A 14,113-nucleotide genomic window follows, 5' to 3' on the forward strand; every position below is an offset into this window, starting at 1 on the left:
AGGTATAATGCCACCTTCCAACTCCAAAGTGAAATCCAGCAATTTCTTGCCGCAACTCTTTACTGTGCCTTCAAAAAAGGAAAAAGGAAAAAACAAAACCAAAACAAAAAAAAACAAGCATCATTCACAGCTGACCAAACAGAGGCCATGCTGGAAGTGCTGTTTCAACCCTGAGGAGGCTTCCCTAACTTGAATCTGGTGGGGAACTCTGCGACAAAGCACTCTGCACCCTAAGCCATCTGAACTCTAACTCCCTAACACCCTACGTCCCAACTGAGCTCTGCAACTAGCAAAGCAAGTCATTTACACAGCAAACTTGTCAAATGGCTAATGTGGTTCACGATGCCAAAACGAAACTCTTGAGGGGAAATGGGAAAAAGGGAAAGGGGAAAGGAGGGGTGGTCGTCAGTTTAAAGGATCAGGTAGTTTTCGCCACTGCAAAACCCTGAGGCTCCTTTCTCCTTTGGAGCAGAAACCTCTTCTATCATCTAAAGCCTTAAAAAAAATTTTTTTTTCCTCCAGCAGGATACTGAAAATAGCTTTGCATTTAACATTTAAAATTGTTTTTGATCCCACACTCTTTCAGCTCTGCTCTCTCCTGCAAATTCGTTCCATTCCCGAAGGGCACTTATAAGTATAATTCATAAGTAACAAACCATAGTCACCATTTTTATCCCTAAGAGTTAAAAAGAAAAACCAGTTTACATAATTATATGGAAGATAAGTTGGCCAAGAACACAGAAATCTTATCTGGACCAAAAGTTCTAGGACAAAATTTCTTTCCACTCATCAAGAAAGACAGCCAATCAAAATCAGGGTTCAGACTGAACGTCTAACTGCTGAACACCATACAGGGAACTTCTCGAGTCCTCACTCTGAGTATATCTACTTCTTCAAGAAGAAACTGGAGGTAGCCATTTGAGGGTAGGTTTGGACAATGAAATATATGGATGTTTTGCCATTGTGGTGAGAAAACAGGGTTTTATATCCAAGAAGGACCTGAGAAATCAAAGCTCAGTGAGGGCAGTTCATTCAAAGTTACTCAGCAAGTCAGTGACTGGGCTAAAACTGGGCCCAGGGCTTTCCCAGCAACACTCCCTCCAACCCCAACAGGACATTCCCTACTGGGCAAACCACTGTCTCCTTTATAACACAGGGAGCTAAACCTTAAAGGCACAAAGGTAAGAATTCCTTTTATAAAACTTTTTGGCAGACAGGAAAAATAGGAGATGTGACTGAGGTAAAGGAGTCCCATCAATGCTAATAGTAACTGACCTATAATGCCATCTAGATGCGGGGGTCTGGCTGGAGAAGGCTTAATTAATGCTGATGATACTTCAGTACTAAACAGTATGGCCTCAGCTACAGTCAGCATGAAATGACTTTTGTGGGCTCACCGGGGAACTAAACCACCATTTCGTTCATCTTTTTCTATAGAGAAAAACTTATCCTGAGTTTCAACTGCCTTACAAATGAACTTTCAGAAAAGAGCTGTTTGTAAGATAACTGTGTGTGTAAAACAATTCTGAGGTCTGAAGTTCTGCACTAAACACAATTAAAACTGTCATAGTTGATGACACAGGCTAGGTGTACATTTATGAGAAAACCCTTCAAGCTGTTAACTTGCTTATGTGCCAAATAAAGTTTTATTGAAAGCCTTCTGTGCAGAGTATCGTCAACTGCTATTTATATAATATATCACTAAGGGTAAATGCTCCATTTCTGTATGCAAGTATTTCCAGGAACTTTCTGGCACTGGGCTAACATTACAGGGAGGATAAAACATCTGTACACAAGCGTAACTCATAATCCAGGTACATTGGCCCTTACTTTCCTCAAAAACAAGCTACTTCCAACCTCAGGGCCTCTACACTTGTTTCCACTTCCTGGGACACCTTCCCCCAGATCTTCCTGCAGCTAGGCTCAAATGTCACCTCTTCAGATAGGCCACCCCAGAGGACCTGGCTAGAGCAATCTCCTCCCCACCACTCATCATCGCTATTGTTTTACTCTATGTGATTGCTTTCCTTGCATCTAGCACGACCAGGAGTTGGCGTCTTCAATTGTTTGTCTCTTGCGGGGACTCTGTTTTGTTCACTGCTGTATCTCCAGTGCCTGTAACAGTGCTGTGCACACAGCAGGCCTCCAATACACTACACTGAATGAGTAAATGAGTAGAGTTGGAGAATGGGAAGTGAGGACAAGATATTTATTCATGGAACAATTAAAAAATGAGAGAGCTGGCCATCCTGATTAGATACGATGTGATAATTTGCTAATTATGAAGTACCACTACTTCTGAATGAATGGCTGGCAGTCCAAAGTAAAAAAGAGAGAGACAGTGCGTGTGTGTGTGTGTGTGTGTGTGTAAAGGGGCAAATGTCACCAGAGGAGGATTCACAAAGAAGTGAGATTCAAGGCAGGCTAAGACAAAGAGGACAGGACACCCAGGTCAAGGGGGAGACGTGAGCAAGACAGACAGCAGGGAAGAGTATGGTATGGAGTGGCCCCGGCAGATCAGGGCAGAGACAAGCAGAGCTGGAACTCAGGCACCAGGCTCAGTCTGGGAATGGGGCTTGGGGTGGAGGAACAGGGCTGGCGAGTGAGACCAGGGCCAGAGCCTGGGGAGCCCGGAGCCCTGGACATGAGGGTGTCAACCCCTGCAATAGGGCTGTTTTGGAATGCAAAGATGACCACACTGTGTGGGAAGAACTGAAAGAAGTAGAGCATAGCACAGGAAACCAATTAGAAGATGGCCTCGGAGGTCCGAGCATGAGGGGCAAAAAGAGCTTCTTTCCTCTGCGTAGATGTGAGAAGAACACAAGTAAGCAAGATGTCAACGAATTTTCCTCCCTGGAAAAGACAATTTCCAGAGTGTTTCACCGTAGCACTCTATGGCAGATTCAGGTCAACTTCCCGAACACCCTACACTTGGAGCACTCGAGGGGGATCACGGAGGTTCACAACAATAGTTCTGAGGGCAGAACGTATCTTTCCAGGCCTTCCAAATCCAAGATTAATGACATTCAGTACAGCCTGTGTTTATTATCTTTTTATTCTTTGGGGAAAGAAGTGGTATCTAATTCCACTGTGCAGTATATATTTGAACATTATATAACACATTTTTATGTAACAGGTTCTTGACATAAGACAATGTTTCCCTTACTATCTAAATGTATTCGGGAAACAACTGACATTAAAAATATATATATATACACCAAGGCTGCGGATGCCTGTCTTTGGGTTAATAACCTGGGGAGAGGAGGAAGAAGGTGAGAGACTCTAGCAAAGGGCTCCTTTGCATTTCCTCTGCAGATGGCTGGGGGGTAGGGGGGAGGCAGCCATACTGAGCTCTGTGTAGAGGTTCATCTCACACCTGGAACTGCCCGGGAGGGGCTGGCTGAGCCACACGAGGCCCATGTCAGAGCAATGCCGCAGAAAGGCATGAGGAAGAGAGAGACAGAAATGCACAACAGGATGTGAGGAGAATGTGAGAGAATGCTCTCACCCTTGGAACTGCTACTAGGGTGACACCCAACCATGCATGGCGTCCCCCACAGAGGACTTCAGTCCTTGCTGGAGAGAAGGTGCACAACCACATCTGTCAGCAGTAACAGGGGTTGCCAACCACTACGGGCCTCCTGGCCTCCTGGCACGGTGCTGGGTACTGCGTACACAGGATTTAACGCGGTGGCTCCCCCCAGCAAGCCCCCACTACAGCAGCTAGAGAGCAGACTCTGGAGTCCTCTGGGCATGAATCCTGTCCCGCCCCATACCAGCTGAGTGCCCTTGGGCAGTTTCCAAAACCACTTCACTTGTAAAATAAGGATAATCACTATACCTACCTCATGGGGTTGTTAGGAAGATTAAACAAGTTAATAAACATAAGGTGACTAACATCTTTGCTGGCATATAGTGTTCAATAAATGTTAGCCACTGTTACCAGCATTATTATTATTTCTGTCTTGCAATGAAATCAGTCAGACTCAGAGAAGTTAACTAATTTGCCCTGGTCACACATTTCAAATGCGAGTTGAAGGCATAAATACATGTAAATGTTTTACTCGGTATACGTACAAAATCCAATGGGTAGAGTATTAACCAGAATATGAAATCAAGACCTCCATTCCCCTTCTTTAACCAGGCTGATGGAACATGAGTTTATACTATCTAAAAGGACAGCATGTGCTAATGTAAAAATCATTTCTCATCATATGCCAGCACTCAACGTTCCCTTAAAGCAAAGATGACTAAAGCTTATCCGATCTTATCTCCCCCAACACGTAAGTCCCCAACTCAAACCCCCCTTCCCTGTAAACCTACCTACTCATGGCCATGGCTGCTTCCACCTGTTGCATCCTATCCCATTTTTTCTTCCTCAAGATCATTAATTGAGATTGGACAAACATATCCTGAAGGCTCCTTGTGCCTATGATTTTGGGAAACCAAGATGAAGTCCCCCAAACTGCTTAGCCTGAGCAAGCAAGAGAGATATTCCCAGAGATGGCCCAACACAATATAGATGCAGCAGCACCTAAGAATTTGAGCTAGATCAAGAGCTGGAGGGCACGGCTACCAGGTACGGGGAGGAAGAAAAACAAAATGAACAGCTCTGAGAGGACCAGGCATTTGAGCTGGGTCTTAGAGAAGGGTAAGATTTGGATGTAAGAAAGTTGGAACATGCAATGAGCCAAGGGCTGGTCCAGGGAAAAGAAAGCCCTTCAGTTTGACCAGACAGTCCTGTGCACACAGACAGGCGGGCTGGACACGGAAAGGTAAGAAGGACCAGTGCACCAAGAGCTAACATACACTGAATGCTTACTCTGTGCCATGAATAGCTTCACGTATTTTTAATAGTTTTAACTCATTCAATCTACACCACAACTCTTTGAGGTAAGGACTCCAGAGATCCTGGTCTTATAATTGAGGACACCAAGACACGGTGAGCAAAGCAACCTGACCACAAATCACAAAGCTGGTAAGGAACAGTTAGGATATGAAACTGACTCCAAAGTCTGGGCTTTTAACTGCTCAAACCGACTGCCTCTCAGGACAGCTTGGGTGTGAAGGGGTATAGGCAACAGTGTGTTATGAGGATGAAATGAGGCAGTGCTTGCGAACAGTTTGCAACCTTTAACTCCAAGGTCACAGATGCCGGCTCCAGGCTATTGCTAATGTGTACGATGAACCTGCTAGCTGCTGAGACAGGAGACACAGATCAGGGCTGAACGTGGGACCCTGGGTGAGAGGAAGAGTGTGAAGAGCAGGGGCCAGGACAGAAACCTACCTTTAGAGTATGCAGAAAGAGAACCAAGAAAGCATCGTGGCAAAGGCTGAAGAAGGAGAAAATTTCAAGAAGGAAGGGAAAGACAGGGTAACAGCTGCACAGGGGCCCAGAGCAACCAGTCTGGACTAAGAACGGGTCCCTGGAATTCAAGGCTTAAAGATTTTGGAGATTTTTGAGAAGAACTACAGAGAAGGCTGATAGGAGCCAGAGGGTGGAAGCCAGGGACAGAGAAGATGAGAGAGAGAAGATGAGGTGAATGTTCACAGCCCTGGGAGGGGATGCTGGGCAGGGAGGGGAGAGAGAGACATACAAGTTCAGGGGCACAGTGTACAGATACGTGAATGCTGCCTGCTGCATAGCAGGCCCACAGAAGGGCTGTTTCTTCTCCTGCCATCCTTCCTCTCCTAAATTGAGAGGAAGGCTTTTCTGGGGTTGGTGAGGAGGCTGAGGACAAACAGCATGAAGGATATTCAGGGGACTGGACCCTGGCAGCGGCGGGAGGGAGTGGCAGCAGGCACGGAGGGAGGGCTTCCTGTTTGCCAGGCATTTTACATGCATCATCTCCCTTGATCCCCACACAGACTCCATGAGGCTGGCACTGTCACTACATCACAGAGGAGGAGCCTGCGGTCAGAGGGGTCAAGCAATCGTCTAATCCGAACCCAAGTCCCAGTCCTGCCACCAGAGTCCAGGCTCCCACCCAAAGTGAAGAAAAAGAAAGGGAGGAGAGATCCACTTGCTTCTTCTGAACTGGAAAGAGAAGAGGAGACATGGAGGAAAGAGACAGGACATTCTGAACAGGAAGGAAGAGACACCGAGGGGGCTCAAGTCAGAGCAGGTCTTGTTTCCAGAGAGAAAGAAGGGGAAAGCCTGGGTGGGTGTTTGGGATAAGTCCAGGTGTTGTGACAAAGCAGCAACGAGGAGAGAAAAGACCCAGAAGGGCAGCATGCCTGTGTTTCTGGGCTTCTCACTACTAGACCTCAAGGTCTAGAAAGGATTTTTTACCTCCCTGCAAGTATCTGCCACGATGCTAACTAAAATCACTCCGAAGCTGTAACATCGTAAGGGACAAATACTGTTTCTTTAATACTGACTTTCATCCACCCCCCTCAGAGCTGATGCTGCAATCACAAACAGAAGAAATCTCATGGAAGGAAGGCAATGCTTACACCAAAGAGACATATTAAATATTTAGCTTTTACAGATTCTCATGCAGCTTTGTTAACATAGCCAAGTCTTTCTCCAGGGCTTGTTCACTGTTTCGTATATAAACTGCAGAGATTGTCGGTAGTGAAGGCTAAATCTGAAAACACGACCACTTCCTTTTCTTCTGTGTGGCATGCAAACGGCTTCAACAAGAGGCAGACAAACTCCTGAGTAGTCATCATCTTATATATCATTCGAAATGGATTCGTTAAAACCCCATCTGTTGTTCTGTTTAAGTTTCCTATGAAAATAGGACTTCAGCTCAGATGTTCTGGAGGCTCGAGCAGGTAAATACCAACCTGAACTTAAATGTATTAAAAATTTAGAGATGCAGAGAACTGGAGCGCAGAAGGAACCTTTGAGATCATGGAGTTCCACGGCCTGACTTTCCATCTGAGACAAACGGAACCCAGAGAGGTTCAGTGACTTGCCCGAAGTGGCACAGCCATGAAAACCAAGTCTGGGCTAGAACCAGAATGTTCTAACTCTCAAGCTAGCGATCTTCCACCACCTGTTCCTTTCTCTCTCCCTCTTTTTAAACTGTAGGGGCTGAAATAAGGCATACATTTAACTATAGCTTTAAATAATAATAATAATAATGCTATTATTATGTCTACCATCAAAACCAAAATACCTCCATGGATCCAGGTTCAGATGATACAGGCAATTTCAAAGCCTTTTCTAAATAGGGTGCAACAAACTGTTTTAAAGTGAACTCAGTAACAGATCATGGACCGAAAGATTCAGTTTTGTGTTTTAAAAAATATTTTGGAGTTTCATTTATATGGAAATTTAATTTGACAGCAGTGATTTTTTTTTTTTTTACTTGCAAGCTCGAAGAGCATGAGATTATTCAAAATGCTCAGGAGCAGCAATGATTATTTTAAGCTCATGATTCAACCAGTACATTAATTAAAAACTCCACCAACCCAAATTGACAGATCCTGATATCAATGGGACCAGAAGAATTAAAATAATAGTTGTCATATAAAAATAGATGAAGGGGAGGACAGCAGCAAGATGTCAGAAGGACGAGCAAGCCTGGTGGGAAATGAGATGCATCTAATGGGCAGCTTTTGTGGATCTTTTTTTCTTTCTTTCTTTCTTTTTCTTTAAACGGAGATCCTGGAAATACAGGTACAGCCAGGAAATGCTTCTTCATAAATACCGAATCTTATTTCTGGAAGCTGGGTGAGAAAACTTGGCTAATAATTGCATGCTGAGGAGTAGCTTCGTAAGTAGGGAGAAGAGACTAGCAAGCGCCAAAGTGCCCAAACAACGCCGTTGGACCGGGAAGGGGCCAAGGGGCCGAAGCAGAGGATGGAAAAGGGGCTAGGGAATGTGGGGTGAGGGCTGTCAGCCTGGTCCTTCATCGGCCAGCACTGCCAGGGACAACCGACGTCAGAGTCCAGAGCAACCCTTCCTTCCCCTGCGCCTGCCTTCCGACACCTGCCTGCGCTCCTGAGCAGGCTTTTGTGACCCCTCGGGGTCAACCACTCAAGCCCCACAAGGTCGGCATTAATTTCTACTTTTCCACTTCTACCTCCGAGCCAACGAGAGCTCTCTTGGCTGTCAACACCCGGCAGTCGCGAGCGGGAACCTTTCTTTCCTGACATCTGTCAAACCCGGCGCTAGAACCAGCCTTGCAGCGCTCTCCGCGGGGCTCCAGGGCTTCCAGAGCGGGCGGAGTGCCCAAACCTGGACGCCGGGCGACGTCCCCGTGCCATCGGGCACCTGCTCGAGGACCACGGGGGATCCTCCCGGGGCCGCCGAGCACCCAGACAGCGCAGGCCGGACGAAAGTTCGCAGGCTAGGGTCTGCCCCATCTTGGGGCCCGGATTCCCGGGTGCAGGGCCAGGCCTCGCGATTGGGCCAAAGGGGCGAACGGACTAATACTCCCCAAGCCCGACGGAGACGCCCTCCCCGCCCCCTCCCAGCCCCGCTGACTCCCGAAAGGGAAGTGGAGGAGATGGGGAGGAAGGGCAGAAGAGGCACTGCTGGTCCAACGCCCTTGGGGTGCAGCCGTCAAGAATGGTCCTCTCGAGGGTCTCCCCCCAGCTCCCAAGGATACATCCTAGGACTCGCCCAGAGCCGGATCATTGCTCCCAAAGGGCGGAGCTGTTCCTTTAAGAGGCAGCTGGCTGCTTCTTCCCTCCTCTCCCCACCCCTCAGGTAGCGATGCCCCCGGAGGGGAGGTAGGTACTCCCGCGGACACTTTCCCGGTCCCTTTAAGGGCGCCTGCGGCACCTCTGCCCGCCCAACCCTGCAGTGCCAGCCCCCGCGAGAGAGGATGGGGGCGGCCGGGCGCGGCGCCTTTAAGGGGCGCAGCCTCCCCGCGGCTGGGGTGGGGGCAGGGAGCGGGCACGGGCCCTTTAAGGCCGGCAGCGGGCACGTCGGGCAGGGTTCCCCGGCGACCGGGCTGCGCCCGGGGCGGCGGCGGGGGCGCCGCGCCTGCCAGGGTGCTAACGGCCCCCGACGGGGTGCTCGGGGCCGCGCCGCGGGCCGGGGCCGGCCCGACACTCACCGTGGCTCGCGGGAGTGCCCGCGTCCGCGCCCCCACTCGGATCCCGCGGCGGCGGCGGCGGTGAGTCCGGCGCGGGTAAACAGGCACCTCCGTCCCTGACCTACTTTCTGCCTTCCCTAAATGTCGCACCACTAACCTACTTTCCGACCAATCCGCTCCCCGCCGGCCCAGGCCCGGCCCCCCGCCCACCAATCGCTGTGCCCAACCCCCCCCTTCCCCGCCCACCAATGGAGGAGCCGCGGAGCCCGGATACCTGCCTCTTTCCGCCAGCCAATCCGAGCGCCCGAAGGGAGCCGGTCTCGGCGGTCGCGCCCGACCAATCAGCGCGCGGCTCGGCGGCCCGCTGGCCAGTTGTGTGGCGGCTAGAGAAGCCTCTGGCCAATGGCGGGGCGGCGGGGGTTGGTTTACCTGCTACTTTCCCGCCACCAATCGCTTGGCACACAGAAGCGCACGCCCCGAGGCGAGGACCAATCCGCGCGCTTTCCCTAGATTTCCTCGCCCCTGCCCTCTCCCTACCCCTCAGGTCTCCCGCTCGCGGTGGCCACTGCGGGTGCAGACGCCGCACTGCTTGCGGTCGCCTGGGCTGTCCCTCTTCTCTAGGACCCTGGCTTGCTTCTGGCTCAGCGGTCTCACCCCTCCTCCTTCCCCTTCTTCGCTCGGACACCCGGACGAGATGCGTCGTTTCCTCACTCGCCTCCCTCCGACTCCATCTAGGAAACCAGTTTTAGGAACGCCGAGTGCCAGACCCTTCCTGAAACACCCTGGCTTGCCAGAGTCCAAACGGGAGAACGAATACTTACTGTTTATAGGAGGCTTTCCCATCCAAGCTTCTTAGGTTCCTTTCGTTCGTCCTGACCTCCAAGCGCCCCGTTGGAGCTGTCAGTCTCCTTGTTCAAAAGAAAAAACTCAAGCCCGCAGCGGCTCCATGGCATTTCCTTCCAGCGGCCGGGTTTTGACCACCTACTGTGTGGCAGACACCGTCGCGGAAGGCCGTCGTCTCCACCACGAAAAGCTGTCCAGGGAGTGGGACAGAAGGAAACTACTATTTCATAACAAAACACAACTTAGGTGCTGAGAAGACAGCGAATCTGCCTTACTTTTGCACCTCAAGCACTCAGCAGAGGGCCTTTAAGCACAAAGATCTCTCAACCCCTCCACTTGTTAAACTCCCAAAATGCCAGGGTGGTGTCTTTTTTTCCCTTATACTCACCCTGCCTCCCTTGAACGCCTCATGGGAGTGAAATAGAGGGTTGGGGGCAGGAGACCTGACATCTAGCAAATGCTTGATAAATGTTTGTTGACTGGATACATGAACAAATGGAATTAAATCACTTCACTCAGTACTATGACCCAGACTAGCCCCTAGGACTCTAGAACTGTAGCCTCTTTCCTTGAACACAAACATTGAATTTTAATCATCATAGAACCCTTGCTGTGTCCAGCTCATTGCCAGGCACAGAGTGGTTGCCCAATATGCACTTACAGCCTGAATATTGACTATTCTCAAGGACAACCAATTTCATTGTAGCTTACTATTTTTTCTAAATTTATAAGCAGGTAGAATCTTACTGCTGTTTACTTTGTCCCTGCCCTGATTTCTTAAAGAAACCACTTTATATAGTGACATTTTAGTAACACACTTCCCAAGATATTGTGGATAAGCAAAAGAAATGTAGGCCTGGATTCTAGTATAATTAATTGGGCAAATAACTGGTTTAATTAATCATAACCTAAATATGCTGATAAATAAATTTATGTTGACCTGAAGGAAGGGTGGAGGGGATCAATATTTATGCAGCATCAGTCATGTGATAAATGCATTCCCCGCATCTTCTCCCTTAATCCTCACACCCCCATTTTACAGATGAGGAGACTGAAACTCCAAGTTTAACCAGCTAGTCCAATGTCACACAGTAGGTGGCAGAGGCCTAACTCAAACCAGGCTTATTTGACTTCAGAACCTTCATACCATACCCCTTGCCATCAGAATGGCAGAAGGCTCTCTCCAGGGCCCAGACTTCAACACTTTGATCAGTGGTTTGAATGAAAACCCAGAGGATTTGTATCACATTTCCAGATGACACCAAACCAGGAGGGGAAGAGATGCCACTGCATAACATAAGCTGAATGCAGTGTTGGAACAGTGGGCTAGCTCTTACGGGGATACATGTGGGGGTCCCAGCCTGGAAAACTAACTGCTGAAAGGCAGAGGTATCTTGACAGATGCATACACAAGCAAGCCTAAATGGTCACAGGTGACAGGCAACTCAGTCTGAGTTCTTAGTGAAGTATGGCTGCCAAAATAAATGAATGCTGTCTTGGGCTGCATCGATCAAAGTCTGACATGTACAGCAAGTTGGGTGTGACAGTGCTGCCCAGTGTTGGTCATTATACAATGTCTTCAATTAAGACTTGGTAAAGAAAAGTATCTACATGCACAAGGAGAGGGACCAGGATGTAAAGAGGCTGGGAACTATGTCATTTGAGGAAAGATGAAAGGAAGCAGAAGGTTTTGCCCCAGGGGGTACATGGTATTTGTATTTGAAGGGCTGTCAAAGAGAAGAGAAATCAGACTCATTCTTCAGAGCCCTAAAGGGTGAAAGGAGGACCTGTGGGGAGAATGTCTAGAACGAAGCAATATGAAGAGTTTTCTGACGACTAGAGCCTTCTATGCCTTGATAAGTTGAATTCCTGTCAATCCAATCTAGATAAGAATTGGATGGCCATGTGGTAGGAGCAATCCTTGAATGGGTTGTCCTTTTAGGACTCTGCCTCTGTAAGATGAAGTGATTCTACCCTCATACTTTGGTTCTCCTTTTTTAAAGTTTATCATCTTGACTCTTCCTACCCTCAGTGGCCAAGCTACTGTTTCTCTTCACATGAGCCTGTCCTTCCATATGTAATTACACATTGTGCTTCTCTCTGCTGGAGATGCCAAGCAACCTCCATCTTCCACTGGTACCTACTTCCCTTTCATTTTCTACCTTCTAGAATATTGGTTTTCAATTCTCTGGGCACTGTTAAGGTCAAAGTGTTGTCCTCAATCTAAAATTCACTGGGCATGAACAGAATCACAGAGATACAAGGAAAGGGAAAGAGAACATTTATTGAGCACCTACTATATAATCAGATGCTGTAAATACATGATCTAATATACTAGTCTCCAAAGAAACTCCAAGAAGAAATGACAGATAATGAACTGCTCAAAACAGATATCAGCAGCATAACTAATATACTAGTCTCTTTGACCACAGCAGTTCATATGCTCACTCTCCACACTTGCTAACTGAGTGGTTTTAGCAAGCAATGTACCCTCCTTATACCCCAGTTTCCTCATCTGTAATATGGGTATTATCTAGCATCTACTTCACAAGATTGTTGTGAAAAGTTAAATGAGACAGTAGCTAGAAAGCCCTTAGCACAGTTCCTGGCACACAGTGAAGCCACAATACATGCTAGGTTAGCAATTCTATGAAATAGGTATTTACTGCATTCACTTTACAGATAAAGTCAGTGAGGATAAAATAGTGTAATCCACAGTAGTTCCCCAAACTCTGATCCAGTGGTCAGGTCCATTAGAATTAGCTGAGGAATTGTTTTTGTTCTTGTTCTTGTTCTTGTTCTTGTTTTTGTTTTTTAAATATAGATTCCCAAGTCCTAATTTGGAAGGATTCTGAGTCAAAATCTTTGGTATCTAACATGTAGTCCAACTTGGGAACTGCTAGTCTAATGGAGTAAGTCCAGGCCCCAAAGTCAAATAGACCTGAAGTCAAATTTCAGGACTGCTGGAACGAATGGAGGAGCCAACGACGGGACCAGGAGCCGCATTCTCTTTGGAAGGAAGCTGGGAAGCCGGGAAGTAGAAAGCCAAGTAGCAATGTGTTCCTATAAATAATAGTAATTACAATAACATTTATTGCAGGTTTACAATGTGTCAAGCACTGTTTCTAAGAGCTTTATATGAATCAAGTCACTCAATTCTCACAAACTCTTATAAGGTAAATACTTTTATTACTCCCATTTTACAGATGGGAAAATAGAGGCACAGAGAGAGGTCTTAAGATCTCAGGGTAATTAGGCAGTCTGAACCCAGAACTCACACTCTTAACTACTTCAGTAAATCCCCTCTTCCTTTGGACAATTCCTTTGGAAAACCAAGAAACTTCGTATTTTAGAGGCACAGATTCAGAAGTCATCAACTTAAGGGTGGTGAGTTGTTGGGGTTTCATGTAGAGAAAAGGAAAAGACCCAGGGCTATGTCTTAGGGCTAGGGGTGTCACCCCACATGTAGGGAATGCAAGAAATAGAAGACTCTTCACCTAACTTAAGCCCAAAGGGGGAGGTTTATTGGGAGGAGACAAGAACATCTCACGGTAAGAAGCACAACTAGCCCTCCCCCAAAGGACCAGAACTGAGGCACCATTGGCACAGAGCAGTTCCCATCTCCTCCTCCCTCTGAGGTCATGTGTCCCCTGGACTTGCCTTCCCTCTGCCCATGTGCCTTATGATTCTCTTTCTCGGTAGCTCTTCACCCTCTGCCCCATTTGTACGTGGCCCTTCATGAATGTTTTCAACCACTGGGAGAGAAAGAGAGAACAGGAGAGGCTCAGACAGGTCATTCTCAAAGCTGGGGGTGTGGACTGAGGAAGATTCCCCAAAGGTGCTACCGAACTGAAAGAATGAGAACAGGAGAAAATGCAGAGTAAGAAGAGCAAAAGAAGAAGTGAGAAGTGAACAGCTGAGTTTGGGAGGCTTCCGAAGAAAGTCTCAGCAGCCAAGTTTAGAAGATCAGGGAAACTTACACGTGAGGCAAAGGTTTGGGTTAGAACACCAAAGAGACTGACTGTAAGAAAGCTGTTTTACTAAAGCTGCTTCTAGAGCCCGATCTGCCATTAGGAAATTAGGGAAATCACAGACAGAAATGAGTGAAGGTGACATGGTGCCAGAGGGTACAGATCACTCTTTGAAGACATTGGTTATTTAAGAGGAAATTAGAAAAAGCATTGTAACTATCTCTTGGCAGCCAACTGAGCTGAAAGTGGTCTATGTTTATGTATGCATGTATGGTTTTATTTTTTTTTTTAACCAACCATTGA

General features: G+C 47.6%; 1 protein-coding gene across 9 annotated transcripts in view; it reads right to left on the minus strand.

Moving 5' to 3' along the window:
• The window catches only part of ARNTL (aryl hydrocarbon receptor nuclear translocator like), a 98,032-nt gene extending 88,906 nt beyond the window's left edge, over nucleotides 1–9,126 (minus strand). For all 9 annotated transcript variants that reach the window (XM_039240857.1, XM_039240859.1, XM_039240864.1 and 6 more), the window contains exon 1: nucleotides 9,018–9,126. The gene's annotated coding sequence lies outside the window, so the exon portion shown is untranslated. The remainder of the gene's footprint in view (nucleotides 1–9,017) is intronic.
• Between the last annotated feature and the right edge of the window lie 4,987 nt (nucleotides 9,127–14,113).

The sequence above is a fragment of the Hyaena hyaena genome, unplaced genomic scaffold, assembly GCF_003009895.1.
Source record: "Hyaena hyaena isolate Hyena2069 unplaced genomic scaffold, ASM300989v1 scaffold_183, whole genome shotgun sequence".
NCBI lineage: Eukaryota > Metazoa > Chordata > Mammalia > Carnivora > Hyaenidae > Hyaena > Hyaena hyaena.